Source organism: Coregonus lavaretus, assembly GCF_964263955.1.
Source record: "Coregonus lavaretus genome assembly, chromosome: 33".
Taxonomy (NCBI): Eukaryota; Metazoa; Chordata; class Actinopteri; order Salmoniformes; family Salmonidae; genus Coregonus; species Coregonus lavaretus.
This window is the reverse complement of record NC_140020.1, coordinates 28,296,056-28,315,248: the sequence shown is the minus strand read 5'-3', so window position 1 is coordinate 28,315,248 and position 19,193 is coordinate 28,296,056.

The following is a 19,193-nucleotide window of genomic DNA, read 5'->3' as shown; positions in this document are numbered from 1 at the left end:
TCCAAATAATCTAGAGAAAAGAGAAGAGGAACAGTTGGGTGTTCTACACGGTCTAGGCCAAATTGCCATTTGAATGTTCAGCAACATTGCACCCCACGTAGTTCTAAACGAATGTTGCAGGGCTAACATTTTCTGGCTTCTTTAGCATCAGACCCTATGGATCGGAGCAAGGCCAGGGCATGTGCAATGGAGACGTCATTTGATGACAGCTCTGAAAAACGTAGATTCAGGTACACAAGCAAATTATCAAAATCAACAGCAAAGGGTTTGATAACTTCTGGTTTTAAAAAGGTATAGGGTTCCTAAACATTTGTTATTTAGACTGGGTTACTCTACGGTGTTGAATTAGTTTAAAACACAGCAGCAAAGAACATTGCTAGAAGGGATGGGATAACATAGGGGAAGAAACGCTTACCTCCAAGTCTCCTCTGCAGAGAGACTTTATCTTGCTTCTGGGACTTGCCAACAGGGGAACAAGAAACTGAGGAGAAAGAGTTGACAGAAGTTGAGTTGACACAAAATAGCTACATATATTTAATAGTAGTGAACAAAAAAGATGACCAACGTGGAAGAAACAGACAGTCAAATTTGAATCTCCAACTTACAAAGTTCAACATGTTTCCCAAACAAATCCCTTCAATCCAAATAAAAATAGTGAACCAACCTTTGAAGACCACCACAGTCAGCACAAAGAGCAGAAATTCTCTCACACCTCCCATGATAATGAGAATAGTCTTTATTATCAACAAGTAATGTCATCCCGTGGCCTGTATGAGGCTTATATAGTCCACTAATGACCGTTTACCAGACAAACTTGACTTAACGATCAATTAACATGCTTGATTGAGTTGAAACATTCAGATAGAAATAGACCATGTAGAACAGATGTTTCTTTGGAGGGCAGGCAATCTTTTCTACTCTATATATTGCATTTATATCTGCTATGTTTTACCCTTCTGGTCTCAGATCAGCAGTAGAAAGAAGTAGGCCTAATTATCTTCTTCAAAGATTTTCGGGGGAAATAAACACTGTACCCAGCGAATGTATGTGGTTGTTCCTTACTTTAACATAAAACTTTCATAGATATTAACACAGTAACTGTAAATAATAACAACTATTCTGGGCTATATAATTAGTAACCTGAATGATCTATCACCTATCCGTTGTTTTAGAGCTAATTTAGACTAATAAGCTGTACACCTAATTGGCTTCTCCCCTGCTCCCTTCCCCCTCCTCCTCAGACCGCTGTACCCTGACCTTTGACCCTCGTACGGTCAACGGTCACCTGCTCCTCTCCCAGGAGAACCTACGGGTGCCTCTTCCCACCATAACCTTTGACCCCTACATCTCACCCCCAGGTGACCTACGAGGGCATCCCCAGGAAGGAAAAGGGGAAACAGTGTATGGTGGGAATGAACAATCTTCCCTGGAGCCTCCAGCTGGATGAGTGCCAGTTGAGCGCCTGGCACAATGGGTGCCGGGAAACGATGGCTGGCCACTCCCACCACTCCCACACGGCTGCATGCCTTCCACTGTGCCTTCACTCAGGAGCTGTTCCCTGCCTGTTGGATAGGGGCGTCAGCATCACCCTCTGCTTGCCACGACGACAACACAAAAGGGAATGACCATGACCTAACAATCTCATATGGGACTAGTCTCCATAACCATAGACTTCGATAGACATCACATCATTGTATCTGTCCCATTATGGCGTCTGCAAGAGCACAGGCAGCGCCATTGAGGCCATCTCCATTTTGAAGTAGTCCATTTTCATTTTCTTCTTCTACTGCTTCTATGAGATGGCAAACAAACTGAAAGGGTGCACACTGCCACCTAGAGTGTGTTTGAACAGGTATAAAGCCAAGGTTGGCGATTTACTGCCACCTGCAGTTATGGAATTTTTTCTCATGAGTATAATTAATTGGCTGATCCCCCCTGGTGACCTGGATGGAATTCTGTGATCAAACCCCAGCAGTGTTACAGTTCTTGACACAAACCAGTGTGCCTGCCACCTAATAACATACCCCGTTCATAGGCACTTAAATGTTTTGTCTTGCCCATTCACTCTCTGAATGGCACACATACACAATCCATGTCTCAATTGTCTCAAGGCTTAACACTCCTTCTTTAACCTGTCTCCTTCCCTTCATCTACACTGATTGAAGTGGATTTAACAAGTGACATCAATAAGGGATTATAGCTTTCACCTGGATTCACCTGGTCAGTCTATGTCATGGAAAGAGTTCTTCATGTTTTGTATACTCAGTGTATATAAAGATGATATCTCTATCATTCTCTATGGGCTAGGTAGCTAGAACCATATTGTCTATACTTGTGTCACTAACCTTGGTCTAGGGGAGTAATTACGTATATAGAGGGAAGCGAGCTAGTTATTTCGATTGAATCCCAGCCCTTGTCCCAGTTGGATACTAGGACACTGATGCCTGGATGGGTGAAAGCAATATGGCCTTGCATTGTGCTCCGTGGAGTTGCCTCCATATTCCCTTCAACTATCCAGACTTCTAAGATCAGTTAGTTTGGGAATGTACTAGGATGTATGTAGGAAAGTAAGTCATTTAGATGTATTACGGAACTATCCTGTGTATGTGAGACCTTTCCTTCTCCGACTGTAGTCTGCAACACCCATTTTTCCCATAGTGAGAAAATGTAGCCTGGACAAGTCTCTGATGCCGCTGGGAGATTCGAGGCATTATCAAGTGCTTGTCAAATTGTGAATGAGAGACTCATGAAGTTTGTACAGCCTGCGCAAAAAAACAAAGCAGAGCTCATGCCTTTCAAGCGACTTAAAAAAAAATCAACATTAGAGTTGCATCATGCAGCCTTACAATGTATTAAAAATCTAAACATATAGCCCAACGTTTGTAGAACAAATAAAGTGACATTAATAACTCTAAATTAAGCATATAGGAGTACCTGTTTATTTGTTAACCGCTCAACAAAGAATAGCCACATGTGTGCACTCCCTTAAATCGTTCGGAGGAAATATCCTTTGTTTAATTGTATTCTTCATACTATAAAATAATATAAAATAATGCCACGGAATTCTAACCAAATCTTGTCTGCTAAATGAACTAGTGTAGCCCACAGCCATCTGGCATAGCCAGATCAGGACCTAACATAAGGACAACTCAGAGTGTGCTATTCTGTTCTTCTGAAATAGACTTCATTTTCTTCATATCATGTTTGTTTAGACCTGTCTAAGATAAAAAATGGATTTATTGTGAAGGTGTAGGCTATATTACATGGATTTATTATACTTTTTTAAATGTAGATGTCCAAAAGTCTGCATCAGTGGCTTGTATGCCATGTGTGGAAGGCAGGAGATGCTAAATGTGTTTATGGTCATTAACGGTCAATTACCGTGAGGCCGACAGTTATTTGCATTACAATCACCGGCTGACGAAATCTTGTGACCGCCACATCCCTAGCTCAGGTGCATCCTGTTTCTATTGATCATCCTTGAGATGTTTCTACAACTTGATTGGAGTCCACCTGTAGTAAACCCAATTGATTGGACATGATTTGGCAAGGCTATATAAGGTCCCACAGTTGACAGTGCATTTCAGAGCAAAAACCAAGCCATGAGGTCGAAGGAATTGTCTGCAGAGCTCCGAGACAGGATTGTGTCGAGGCACAGATCTGGGGAAGGGTACCAAACATTTCTGCAGCATTGAAAGTCCCCAAGAACACAGTGGCCTCCATCATTCTTAAATTGAAGAAGTTTGAAACAACCAAGACTCTTCCTAGAGCTGGCCGCCCTGCCAAACTGAGCAACTGGGGGAGAAGGGCCTTGGTCAGGGAGGTGACCAAGAACCCAATGGTAACTCTGACAGAGCTCCAGAGTTCCTCTTTGGAGATGGGAGAACCTTCCAGAAGGACAACCATCTCTGCAGCACTCCACCAATCAGGCCTTTATGGTAGAGTGGCCAGACTGAAGACACTCCTTAGTAAAAGGCACATGACAGCCCGCTTGGAGTTTGCCAAAAAGGCACCTAAAGGACTCTCAGATCATGAGAAACAAGATTCTCTGCGCTAACATTGAACTCTTTGTTCTGAATGCGAAGCGTCACGTCTGGAGGAAACCTGGCACCATCGCTACGGTGAAGCATGGTGGTGGCAGCATCATGCTGTGGGGATCTTTTTCAGCGGCAGGGACTGTGAGACTAGTCAGGATAGAGGGAAAGACAAACAGAGCAAAGTACAGAGAGATCCTTGATGCGAGCAAGGAGGCCTGCTCCAGAGCGCTCAGGACCTCAGACTGGGGCGAAGGTTCACCTTCCAACAAGACAACAAGCCTAAGCACACAGCCAAGACAACGCAGGAGTGGCTTCAGGACAAGTCTCTGAATGTCCATGAGTGGCCCAGCCAGAGCCCGGACTTGATCAAACATCTCTGGAGCGAGCTGAAAATACCTGTGCAGCGACTCTCCCCATCCAACCTGACACCGCTTGAGAGGATCTGCAGAGAAGAATGGGAGAAACTCCCCAAATACAGGTGTGCCAAGCTTGTAGCATCATTCCCAAGAAGACTCGAGGCTGTAATCGCTGCCAAAGGTGCTTCAACAAAGTACTGAGTATAGGGTACAATTTCAAAAAAGCTGTTTTTGCTTTGTCATTATGCAGTATTGTGTGTAGATTGATGAGGGGGAAAAAAACATTTAATCCATTTTAGAATAAGGCTGTAATGTAACAAAATGTGGAAAAAGTGAAGTGTTCTGAATACTTTCTGAATGCACTGTACCTTCTAATTCCACAATTCCATTCTACCATCGTTCAGCAGGCAACATTTATTCAAAAAATAATTCAGGGTGGTATGTGTAGGTGGAGCTGCTGTTTCCTTTCAGACCTTTTGGCTGTTTTGGTCTGTGCTGTGAGTGCTGTGGGCTTCGAGTGTGTTGGTTCAGGCCTGCTGGGAGGGCCTACTTCACTTTCTTTAATCATGCCACAAACGCCTTTATTCAACCTAACAACACTGCAATTAATCTCTATGCCTGTGTCAAGACCCTCTGGGAAATTTGACCTGTTATTGCCTTTCTGTGTGTATGTTCTTTCTCTTACCACTCTCGAATACCAGACTAGCAAAAAATGAGTCTCAGCCAGGAGTTTTCCTTGACACTGTTTCATACTGGCTCCATTATGCAGGGGTTCCCAATGCATGTTTAGTTTTTTGCCCAAGCACTACATCGCTGGGGGGGGGGGTCCAAGACCGACTTTGGGAAACCCTGCATTATGGCACTGTGTTTCTGGGGATAACCAGGGGTGGAAAGAGTACTGGAATACTCCTACTCAAGTAGAAATACTGTTAATTTAATGAACATTTACTCAAGTAGAAGTAAAAAGTAGCTAATTTCAAAAGTATTCAGAGTGAAAGTAATTTAGCTACTTTTAAAATGGAAACATTGACCTTATAGCTAATTTCACTCACTCACTCATACAAGGCCAAATGGGGAGTGCCAGGGCACACTGGACATACCTAAAGGATTTGATGTCAAATTAGTTCTGGAGGCAACAACAGAACATCATGGAGATAAAAAAGTTATGCGCAAACTGCCCTGAGATAGAAAAGGGGCTACAGATGCTGCATTAGATAACCTAATGTACTCTGTACATGTAGCCTATAGTTTAAGTTGTGTTTCTTCAGCAAAAACAAAGGAGTTCTGTTCTAACACCTAAACCTCTCTAAACTTACTGTTCAGTTTCAGCAGAAGCTGATTTTTAAAGTGAATCGAGTCTTTGCAGTGAAGAGCAGTCTAGCACAGCTAAAAAGACAATTACAAGCGACAGAGGCAGGCAGTCCTGTGTTCAGTTTGAGAGACAGCTTCTTTATGTATGGAAAGGAATGAAGCAAGTCCATATTGTCTGACACACAGGCAAGGTACCCATCCAGCTCCCCTGTACTTTGTGACCTTTCGGGCATCAGTGAAGAGAATAAATCCTCTTCATCAGATGAATGATGCCTCTGTTGCTCTGTCTCGTCCTCTGTCATTGTGTCAAGATTATGCTTCAGGTAGACCAAACCTGCACAGTGGCAAATACACAACATACACATATTGAATATTTCTGTAATTCCTGCGTTATGTGGCAACCTAGTTCATCATATCACTGACATTACAATAGCCCTCAAAAGTGAGTTTGTTAGATTTGATCAGACCTACAAAGTTGTCTAATGTTGAGATGAGTCCATGTCTAGCTTAGCTGACTAAACTTCACTCCACAGTGAAGGCCGTTTCTGATTAACTCCACCAACGGAGTGGAGCAGAGACCAGGCTTTGTGGATTTCAGCTCTGACTACATTGATTCGCCCAAGGTCAAATACATTATGAAATGCTTACCTTGTACCTATGTTTGTCCTCTGTAGTTGCGTGCCTTTCTTTGTTTGCTGAAATCCAGACTTTTTCAATAAACGTTCCTCAAAGCAGTAGCAATACAAGGATATACAGTTGAAGTCGGAACTTTACATACACTTAGGTTATTGAAGTCATTGAAACTCGTTTTTCAACCACTCCACAAATTTCTTGTTAACAAACTATAGTTTTGGCAAGTCGGTTAGGACATCTACTTTGTGCATGACACAAGTAATTTTTCCAACAATTGTTTATGGACAGATCATTTCACTTAATCACAATTCCAGTGGGTCAGAAGTTTAAATACACTAACTTGACTGTGCCTTTAAACAGCTTGGAAAATTCCAGAAAAGGATGTCATGGCTTTAGAAGCTTCTGATAGGCTAATTGACATAATTTGAGTCAATTGTAGGTGTACCTATGGATGTATTTCAAGGCCTACCTTCAAACTCAGTGCTTATTTGCTTGACATCATGGGAAAATCAAAATAAATACCCATGGGGCGGCGCACAATTGGCCCAGCATAGTCCAGGGTAGGGGAGGGAATGACCGGCAGGGATGTAGCTCAGTTGGTAGAGCATGGCGTCTGCAACGCCAGGTTTGTGATTTCGATTCCCACGGGGGGCCAGTATGTAAATAATGTATGCACTCACTAACTGTAAGTCGCTCTGGATAAGAGCATCTGCTAAATGACTAAAATGTAAATGTAAATCAGCCAAGACCTCAAAAAAATGTTTTGGACCTCCACAAGTCTGGTTCATCCTTGGGAGCAATTTCCAAACGCCTGAAGGTACCACATTCATCTGTACAAACAATAGTACACAAGTATAAACACCATGGGACCACACAGCCGTCATACTGCCCAGGAAGGAGACGCATTCTGTCTCCTAGAGATTAATGTACTTTGGTGAGAAAAGTGCAAATCAATCCCAGAACAACAGCAAAGGACTTTGTGAAGATGCTGGAGGAAACAGGTACAAAAGTATCTATATCCACAGTAGAACAAGTCCTATATTGACATAACCTGAAAGGCCGCTCAGCAAGGAAGAAGCCACTGCTCCAAAACCGCCATAAAAAAGCCAGACTCATGTTTGCAACTGCACATGGGGACAAAGATCGCACTTTTTGGAGAAATGTCCTCTGGTCTGATGAAACAAAAATATAACTGTTTGGCCATAACGACCATCGTTATGTTTGGAGGAAAAAGTGGCTGCTTGCAATTCGAAGAACACCATCCCAACCGTGAAGCACGGGGGTGGCAGCATCATGCTGTAAGGGTGCTTTGCTGCAGGAGGGACTGGTGCACTTCACAAAATAGATGGCATCATGAGGAAGGAAAATTATGTGGATATATTGAAGCAACATCTCAAGACTTCAGTCAGAAAGTTAAAGCTTGGTCGCAAATGGGTCTTACAAATGGATAATGACCCCAAGCATACTTCCAAAGTTATTTTTTAGATGTGCCAAGCTTATAGAGACATACACCAAGAGATTGCAGCTGTAATTGCTGCAAAAGGTGGCTTCACAAAGTTTTTTTTGTCTTATTTCTTGTTTGTTTCACAATAAAAAGTATTTTGCATCTTCAAAGTGGTAGGCATGTTGTGTAAATCAAATGAGACAACCCCCCCCCCCCCCAAAAAAAATCCATTTTAATTCCAGATTGCTTCTGTGGACAGGTGTCTTTTATACAGGTAACAAGCTGAGATTAGGAGCACTCCCTTTAAGAGTGTGCTCCTAATCTCAGCTTGTTACCTGTATAAAAGACACCTGGGAGCCAGAAATCTTTCTGATTGAGAGGGGGTCAAAAACGTATTTCCCTCATTAAAATGCAAATGAATTTATAAAAATAAATGTTTTTTTTCTGGATTTTTTTGTTTGCTATTCTGTCTCTCACTGTTCAAATAAACCTACCATTAAAATTATAGACTGATCATTTCTTTGTCAGTGGGAAAACGTACAAAATTGCAGGGGATCAAATACTTTTTTCTCTCACTGTAAATGAATTTATCGGCAGAAAGACAAATTCAACTGATATAAATACTATGCATGCCAGTCTCTCTTGGCTAAGAGTTGATGAGAAACTGACTTCATTACTTCTTCGTTTTTATAAGAAACATGAATATGTTGAAAATCCCAAATTGTTTGCATAATCAATTTACACACAGCTCTGACACACACTTACCCCACCAGACTTGCCACCAGGGGTCTTTTCACAGTCCCCAAATCCAGAACAAATTCAAGAAAGCATACAGTATTATATAGAGCCATTATTTCATGGAACTCTGTTCTATCTCATATTGCTCAAATAAACAGCAACCCTGGTTTAAAAAAAACAGATAAAGCAACACCTCACTGCATAACGCCTCTCCCCTATTTGACCTAGATAGTTTGTGTGTATGTATTGATATGTAGGCTACGTGTGCCTTTTTCAAAAATGGATGTTGTTCGGTCATTATGTTCTGTATTATGTCATGTTTCATATTTTGTGTGGACCACAGGAAGAGTAGCTGCTGCTTTTGCAACAGCTAATGGTGATCCTAATAAAATACCAAATACAACCACTGACTGTTTCCTTGTTGAGATTCAATTGGCGCATGCCCATTTGCGCTGAGTTGCCATCATAGAGCATCAGCAATGAGCAAACAGTCAGTGGTTGTATTTGATTAACATTTATTTGAAGTCTGGATTTCAGCAAACAAAGAAAGTATTGACCTTGGGTGAATCTATGTAATCAGAGCTGAATTCCACAAAGCCTGGTCTCTGCTCCACTCTGTTGATCAGAAACAGTACAGTACATAGCAAAAAATCCTAAGTAAGTCGCTCTGGATAAGAGCGTCTGCTAAATGACTAAAATGTAAAATGTAAATGTAAATACTGTATGTCATGACCAAGCAAGCTAATGTTAGCTAGCTAGCTATTTCACTTACCTAGCCTAGCTCACTTGATGAAGTTAGCCTAATGTTGTTAGCTAGCCCAGATAACTTACACAGCTAGGTAGCCACCACCATCACAACCTACCTCATCAGGTGACCACTCATGTCCGCTACATATACTAGCTGCTAAAACCATCCATAGCAACATGTTGATCATTCATAGCTAGCTAGTTATCTTACGTCTACAACATTTCCTCAAGGTTTTGTAGGCTGCCACCTCCGCCATCCTGGGTAAGCAAAGTTTGAAATGCATCGCCTCTCCTGTGCTTGAAGTAGAATTGCACGCAGTCTCCTCCGTCTCCATTGTTTTCACACACACCGTTTTGATAGAAGACTTTCCACTCTTACACGCTAAACTAAGTTATTTTTACCTTTTCCGACTATCATTGTTCAGTTTGTATGCAGTTTGATTTGATTGGCCTGTATTGGTGCGATGCGTGAAATTTGATTGGATTGGTCTTTGACTAAACAACGATGAGTTGTTTCTTCTGGCTCTGAGGGGCTTTCGCAAACTTTCTGTGCCCTCATGATCTACTATTATGGATAGCCTACAAAATTGTACTCTCTAACGGATGTTTCTAAAAGGGTAGCGAAGTACAATAGTTCATTCAAAACATACTTAAGTAAAAGTAAAATGACTGACTTTGAAAAGTAGTCAGAAGATTTAGTATTACAGTAATGAGAGTTTTTGTAATTTGTTACTTCCAACCCTGGGGCTAACCCCAAAAAGTAAGTGCTAACCCTGCTCCAGAGCAGGGTCAGCTAGCCCTGGTTTAAGGTCAGTGCTATCCCACTTTAAAATGTGCAAGTGTGAATAGTCGTTAAGGTACAATCTGTACGATTTATTAATAATACCCTTGCACACAAGTCTATACATTTTAGAGGGGTTGCAATTCGCCAGTGTCATGGTCAGGCTGTTAAAATTACAGCAGACTGTTCTGTTAAATTCAGCCGTATGTTTCTCTCATAAAAAGGGCAGGCCCACTACTGCATCAGGAGCACAGCATGGTACAGAGCTGACTGTGAGAAAACAAAACGAAAATGTGTGTGCAGTGCCGGCCCTAGCCTTTTTGGGGCCCTAAGTGAGATTTGCTTGGGGGTACCACCACCTCACGGCAAAACATTTTAGTGGCCCCCTCGTGACGGTGGAGAGCAATTTGTCAGTTTTACAAGTTTTGCCATGGCACAGAGAGAAAATTTGGCAATGTTATAACAAATGTCATGCACTTTTTCAGTTTTACAAATTTTTCCATGGGGCAGAGAGAAGATATTGCAGTTTTACAACTAACTTCCTGCAATTCTACCCATTTTGCCATGGGGTGGAGAGACATTATTGCTATTTTAAAGCTAATTTCCTGGGGAGAGGCTATACAGACACGCTGGGTGCCCAAATTGATGACCTATGTTGCACAGCTGAGAGTCGAGTGGAGATGAATGGATTTGCCCCCCCCCCCCCCCCCAAAAAAAAGGGGGCCCCCTAGTGCCGCTTATGTTGCTAATGCCTGGAGACGGCCCTGTGTGTGTGTGTGTGTCTCTATGTGTGTGTCTCTCTCTGTGTGTGTGTGTGTTCATCTGCCAAACATCTGTTTTTATCTCAGAGTTTGTGTACGGTATGGTATTTACACAGTACAAGCAGGTCAAGACAACAACTGTCAAATAGGACAATTTGTCTAGAGTATGTGTTCTAACCGCATGATCATTATTTACCTTAATGTGCTTCCTTACTTCTTTCCTACCTACCTCACTTACTAAATGAATCTATTTGGACAAACATAATACTGAACATCAATTTCAGAAGTAGGCCATCATTGGTGAAGTTGCTCATACACAACATTTGCAAAAAGTACACATAATTGAACACGTCATCTTCCAAAACCTCAATAAACCTTATTAACTCCATACTGGTCTTCAATACCGTAGTTATCGACAACAGTTTAATAGTTATTTGAACACGATGCCATAGAACGTGTAACGCCACAGATCCGTGCTCTTTCCCTCATTTCTTTTTAATTACGAGGCCTATGTGTTTTAAATGGCTCCATAAAATGCTTTTAATTTAAAAGGTAAGGGTGCAGAACCCAATTAGGCCAACCCATGAAGAGTGTGCTGTTAGCCTGCCGCTGAATAACGTTAATTATAAACCAGAGGAAGAGAAGGGGAAAAAGAGCTACATGGGAATTAGCCACCTGAAGTGATGAAGTGGCACAGCAGCTATTTGCCTGAGCAGATTTTCATGGGGTATTAAGAACTGACATTAATTGAGTGCAAATTCCCGAAAAGTAGTTCCCATCAATTAATTTTGATTGAAACGCTCCCCGCAAATATGGCATTTAGGCTCCAGAAATTTGCATGAAAGTGAAGTTTAATAGCAGGGACAGATACAGGGTTAGCCATTTTGTAATGTTGAGCAAAATCTAGCTATTTTAACTATTTATTCCTGTGCTATTATCAAGAAGGTGAACAGACTGTTAGAACTCTCCTATTCTGTGACTTTCTGAATATGACCAAGAATGACCTTTTTGTTAAATCTTGATCTTCAATTCATTCCTAGTCGTTCACCAAACATTTATGTAGAAAAGCCTCCATTTTGAGCTCGTATTCATCTTGCGCTGCTGGCGGTAGGTGCACTTGTATCAGAAGCCCTGCACGGTAGATCTCAGCAGTAGATCTTGGCTTGCTTTTTGACTGCGAAAGTGATCTTGACTCAGAAAAGGTTGGCGACCACTGGACTAAAGCATTGTTTCAGTAGCTATTGAGGGTAATTTCAATGTGTTAGAGATAGATAGCATGGATTGGCATGGACTGATGATCTGTTTACATATTCCGTGGCCCTGCGATGTCAAGGTCTGCTTTGGCTATTGATTTTCTCTCTGAATAGCTAATATATCTTGTGACCTTGGTAACATATGAGTCAGTGAGATGTGAGAGAGGGGTGAATTATGCATTAACAGCTAATCAAAACAAACAAAGCAACACAGAGCTTTGGTAAATAAATGAAACTCTGCGGATTGGCAATGAGGTTGTGACCTGTTTGTTATTTAGTGGAGGGATGGGAGGCTGGGGTGCCATTTTAAATAAATGACTTCATTTGGTCAAGATGGCTAAGGACGAACTGACCAATTTGGGGATTTAGGAAATAGAGACCCTGGCAGCACAGGTAACTAATAGACACACCAGCCACATTACGCCACGCTGATTAACACACGTCCGCATTTTAGAAAGGTGATGCTCGCAGGCCAATGAGTCATTAAAATTTATCCAAAAATGGCTTTTGTGCGTGCGGTACGTGGATCTCTCTCTCTCTGAGCCACCAGAAGGGTTTACTCAAAACTTAAAGGGATACCTCAGGATTTTGGCAAAGATGCCCTTTATCTATTTCCCCATTGTCAGATGAACTCGTGGATAGCACTTTTATGTCTCTGTGATCCAATGCTAACTAGCAAAGTATCCCTTTAATTGTTTAATCATATTTATTTTCTTATTTTATCAATGTTAATTGTCTCAGTCTATTCTGTCAGTCCATTGCCAGCTCAGGTCAAAGGGAGTATTGATTTACAGCGTTTTCCTAATCACTTAGGTAACATTTCCATTGGGGCTGTGTTTTTACCCATGATTCATAGCCTTCTCAGGAACATTTCCTAGATGGCTCTAATTAAGCATAAGGCCAGTAGCTAAACATCACCTCTCAGCGGTGTGTGTGTGTGTGTGTGTGTGTGTGTGTGTGTGTGTGTGTGTGTGTGTGTGTGTGTGAGAGAACAACTGGCCCTGGCTGACACCATAAGCGGGAAATGGGATCATAAATTTTTTATAAATTATCTCATCAAACCAGACATAAAGGACGTGTTCCGACATCATTCTAACACATTTAATGAAAGCTTATGATGGGACTTGGAGGATACTTTTCTCAGTATGTGAACTGTTTGAAAATAATATTTGCTCATACATGTGCTTATAAATGATTTGTGAAGCATGCATGAAACCCTTATAAAGTGGGATAGAACATTTTCACTTAGAATATTTCACGTTGTTAGTGTTAGTGGTAAGAGACAACGATACTCTTGAAAGATCGATTTCTAACCACTCGTAACCCTCCTCTCCTTCGCACTTAACACCCACCCACAAATGTCGGCATGCATATTACATTGGTTTCTCCAAACCAACTCAATTCCACTGACGTTTATGTGCTATAAGTGCCAGCACAGTCCCATGTGCAATGATTTAGCCACTGTCTGCACCAGCCAGTAGTCCCCTCCCTCCCCATCTTTCTCTCCACTACTCTAGCCCCACACTACTACTAATATAACCCTTCACACACACACATACATACACACACACACACACAGTCGATCACCTCTAATGGGCGACCATGGTCGGATCAGGAGTGTGTAACCATTAGCTGTGTGAGAGAGGGGCATTCTTCTGAGTGAGTGTCCCTGTACCGGAGCCCAGTCATTAGCTCTGACACAGAGAGCTATGATCACCCTGTGACAGGTCTCTCTGCTCCCCGGCCCTATCCATCTACACCACTGTCTCACAGACCTCCCATGTCAATGGACCAACCCTGCCACAATACATAAGAGTGGGGGACATTAAGAACATAGAGAGAGAGAGAAGATAAAATGCTACCAATGAATCTGCTGTAAATCATATATTGTTTTTTAGTTATCTAGCTCAAGACTGGGTCAGCTTTTCTCTCCCTCTCCCTATTTTCTGTTTAACAACTTTTGGAACTAACACAGCATAGCACGTGTTCTCAGCTGGTAGAGCACGGCGCTTGTAACGCCAGTGTAGTGGGTTCGATCCCCGGGACCACCCATACACAAAAATGTATGCACGCATGACTGTAAGTCGCTTTGGATAAAAGCATCTGCTAAATGGCATATTATTATTATTATTCTGCGTTCACAACACAGGTTGGGTTATGGTAAAGAATTTCTTAGCTTACATTTTACAAATATGCCAAACTAAATATTTCTACCCGATTTTTCCATTGACGTCAAGCATAGTTGCATTTATTCTGGAACGGAATAGAATGGGATCATAGTTTATGATCCTCCAACAGATATACTGAAATATCAGTTTCAGTCTATCAAAGCAGTCATTTCAGTCCAATGATGGAAGCAGCCCCACATCATGTCCACCAATGTATGATGCCTGAGGGATCTATGCTAGCAAAGGGGGCAATTATAACAGGCTATCAGAGACAGTCACTCTGACAGACTGTTGGGCAGCCAGCCAACCACGTCATCCTCTCCTCTCCTCCTGAGTGTGTGTGTGTGTGTTCCGTTCCTTTAGGGCTGCATGGTAATGGATGAAGTTTTAAAGTGCCAGCCTCCTCACACAGACCCATGCACTTCTCCTGTGCCCAAAGTGGCACAAACAAATTGTATTAAAAGCTCTCCCTCCGACTCAAAGTGGCTCTCTGGGGTTAAGGCACTAGGTATTAGTTGGTATTCGTGACCAGTAGTATTCAGTCTGTAGCAGACCTGTCAATTCCTATTACCCTCAGAGGTACATAAGAAGTCCAGACACAATGAATGCACTATGGATGTCTCATGATCAAGACAATTCCTTGGCAGCTGCTGCTTTGGATGTAGTCTTAAGTTTATGCAGCCACGTCTCGTAGTCAAAAAGCGTCTTAGACTAAGAGCTCTGATCTAGGATCAGGACCCCCCTGACCATATAATTCTCTTCATTTTGATGTAAAAGACCAAACTGATCCTAGATCAGCGCTTCTACACAGACTCTTGGTTAATATGGCCCAGGTCTCCTGGTAAAGGGTGGTCTTGACAATGTCTTGGCAGCCGTTGTTGGAATGTTGGATGTAGTCTTTTGTAAATGTATGTAGCCAGGTCCCCTCGCTAGCTAAAAGGACGAAGCAGCCAGATGTCCTCGCTAGATCAACAATGGTCTGACTTATTCTACTCTCTCTAACCTGATGAAAAGGTAAAATATCCTGCTGCAATTTCCAGGTGATCATCTTTCATGCATCTTAATATAAGATAATTGATCTCCTAGAAATGATTTCTCTGCGCGTCTTGTCAGTTTTCTTTCATATTTCAATTTGCAAGTGAATCATCGCAACCTCAGCCCTGTAGAATCATATAAAATGTTTTATTTTCTTGGCTTGGTGTCTCACATCCTGTGATCCAGGCAACCAAATCCACTACGTGATATATTGAGGCGATACAGAATTGTGACAACTTAGTGATAGCGTCTTGGATAGCTGTCTTGGAAACCATTTTAATTGTTGTTTTTCCCATAATTGCGTCCCAGTTGGTTTCATGCAGGGTAAATCTCCAAGTCAGTTTGAAGGCTTTTTTCTTTCGCTTGCCATCAGTCACACACCAAGTGCAGTACGCACATTTCCTCTCTGTCTCAAAGCCATGCCTGGGAACAGTCATTGATGTATTAATTACATGGAAGCAGCCTCACACACACAGGCACACCTCCTTCATCGCAGTCCCAAAAGGTTCATCAGATTAGCTGTCAGATTATATTTAATGTGAACGGGGGCCTGTCTCCCTTTCACTTTTACTGAATACATGTTTACAATCAATGCACTGAAGGCAAGTAACCCTGCCCATTGGACTGTACGGTGACCCTTATGAGACATGAGGCTGAGGATGATCCACCCAGCAAAAAGGACTGAGACCGACAGTGGTGTGTATTTATAAATGCCAAGGGAAGCCAGGCTTCCTCAAAACATTGACCAAGTAAAAAAGACAAAAACATTTAAAATAATGTATCTTTTGTCTCTCTGGGTTTCATAATTTTCTCTCAATTCGCAAGAGGCTGAATGTATCTCACCAGCGAAAGCATCCGAGCAAGCGAAACAGCGCCCCTCTGTCTCTCTATGTGTAGGCCATTGATCTGATGCTGCCTGGTCCAAATGAGTATGACATTGTTGCAGCCCCGTAGTTATGAATTGAAGGGAAGCCAGCGAGCAATTGGCCTCCCTTGATAAAAAAAAGTATAAAATTATAGCCAATCAGCATTGAGCTAAACTGAGCGAGCCAGGGGCAAACTACATTTACATTTTAGTCATTTTAGCAGATGCTCTTATCCAGAGCGACTTACAGTTAGTGAGTGCATACATTTTCATACAGGCCCCCAATGGGAAACAAACCCACAACCCTGGCGTTGCAAGCGCAATGCTCTACCAACTGAGCTACAGGGGACCTGCCCTCCAGGACATATACAGCACCCGATGTCACAGGAAGGCCAAAAAGATAATCAAGGACAACTACCTCTAGGAAGAGTCTTGGTGGTTCCATACTTCTTCCATTTAAGAACGATGGAGGCCACTGTGTTCTTGGGGACCTTTAATGCTGCTGACATTTTTTGGTAGCCTTCCGGTAGCTCTACGGACAATTCGGTAGCTCTACGGACAATTCCTTCGACCTCATGGCTTGGTTTTTGCTCTGACATGCACTGTCAACTGTGTGAGCTTATACAGACAGGAGTGTGCCTTTCCAAATCATGTCCAATCATTTGAATTTACCACAGGTGGACTCCAATCAAGTAGTAGAAACATCTCAAGGATGATCAATGGAAACAGGATGCACCTGAGCTTAATTTCGAGTCTCATAGCAAAGAGTCGGAATGCTTATGTAAATAAGGTATTTTTTTTTATCTCTACGGGATCAGTGTCCCGTATACGGAACGGTTGAGCTAACATGCGCTAATGTTATTAGCATGACTGTTGTAAGTAACAGCAAACTTTCCAGGACATATACATGTCTTATATGGGCAGAAACCTTAAATTATTGTTAGTCTAACTGCACTGTCCAATTTATAGTAGCTATTAAAGTGAAAAAATACCATGCTATTGTTTGAGGAGAGTGCACAACAACAAAAAACGTATCACGGCCACTGGTTTGATACATTCACCTCTGAAGGTAAACAATGTGCTTACATTCAGTAATCTTGCTCTGATTTGTCATCCTGAGGGTCCCAGAGATAAAATGTATTATATTTTTGTTTGATAAAATCCATTTTTATATTCAAATGTAGGAACTGGGTTCTACAGTTTGAACCCCAGCTGTCCACACCCACCCCGTCCGGCCATCTAGATGTGGAAAAATTAGTGTATAAGCTAATGATCCATCATGTGTGACATTTCTGGGAGTGTGTAAACTTACATTTTGTATTACCATATATTTTTTGTATGTTCTCTATAGTTATGTACTTGAAAATGTATCAATTGACCAATTTGGCACATTTGGGCAGACTTGATACAAAATAGTCCAGTATTGCAATGCTTCACTGGATCAATCTGAAACTTTGCAATGCACTGCTGCCATCTAGTATGCACAATCTAAATTGCGCCAAAACTGCAATATTATATTGCGGCCTTTCTCTTGCATTTCAAAGATGATGGAACAAAAAACTAATTGAAAAATGTTGTTTTTTTGTTTGTATTATCTTTTACCAGCTCTAATGTGTTATATTATCCTACATTAATTTCACATTTCCACAAACTTCAAAGTGTTTCCTTTCAAATGGTATCAATAATATGCATATCCTTCCTTCAGGTCCTGAGCTACAGGCAGTTAGACTTAGGTATGTCATGTTAGGCGAAAATATAAAAAAAGGGTCCGATCCTTAAGAGATTTATACATTTGCAAACATTTCTAAAATCCTGTTTTCACTTTGTCATTATGGGGTATTTTGTGTAAATTGATGATACTTTTTTTCTTTAATCAATTTCAGAATAAGGCTGTAACGTAACAAACGTGGAAAAAGTCAAGAGGTCTGAATACTTTCCGAATGCACTGTATATCATGGTTGCAAGGCATATGAACTAACTGGTTATAGAGCAAACAAAGCAATAATCACAACACATAGGTTGTAATATGCCTTTTTCTTCTGGCTTCCCCTGTGATTTTACCCACGCAACGCTACTGGAGACAGAACTGAATGAGACATTCTGAGATGAGTTATACAGCGGCCATGGCATACCTCTCTTGAGGTAGCTAAACTAGAGTGGTTGTGACACAGTAAGGCTGTAATTGAATGGATACAGATGACTTGAGGAAGAGTATGAAATGAAGAGGAATGCAAACAGGCCAGAGATGAGAGGATCCTCAGTAAGAGGCTAATGGCAGCATCCGCAGTGTGACAGACCAAGACTGGGACCCACACTGACACTCACAAACATCTACAGATGCACCATTGAGAGCATCCTGTCGGGCTGTATTACTACCTAGTATGGCAACTGCACCGAGGGTGGTGCGGTCTTCCCAATGCATCACCAGGGGCACACTGCCTGCCCTCCAGGAGATCATCAAGGACCTCAGCCACCCGAGCCATGGCCTGTTCACCCCGCTACCGTCTAGAAGGCAGGGTCAGTACAGGTGCATCAAAGCTGGGACCAAGAGACTGAAAAAACAGCTTCTATCTCAAGGCCATCAGACCATTAGTCACCACTAGCCAGCCTCCGCCCAGTACCCTGCCCTAAACTTTAGTCACTGTCACTAGCCGGCTAACACCCGATACTCAACCCTGCACCTTAGATACTGCTGCCCTATGTACATAGTCATTGAACACTGTTCACTTTAATAATGTTTACATACTGTTTTACCCACTTCATACTGTATGTATATACCCTATTCTAGTCAAAGCCTATCCTATTTAACTATTGCTGTACATACTATCCTACAGATATACTACATATTCTATCCATAAACTGTCCATAATGCCTATACTGTACATCCTATCATATACATATATATATATATTTATATGCCGGACACTGACATTGCTCATCCTAATATTTCTATATTTCTTAATTCCATTTTTTTACTTTTTAGATTTGCACACTTGTTTTGTATTGTACTAAATTACTGCACTCTTGGAGCTAGGAACATAAGCATTTCACTACACCTGCAATA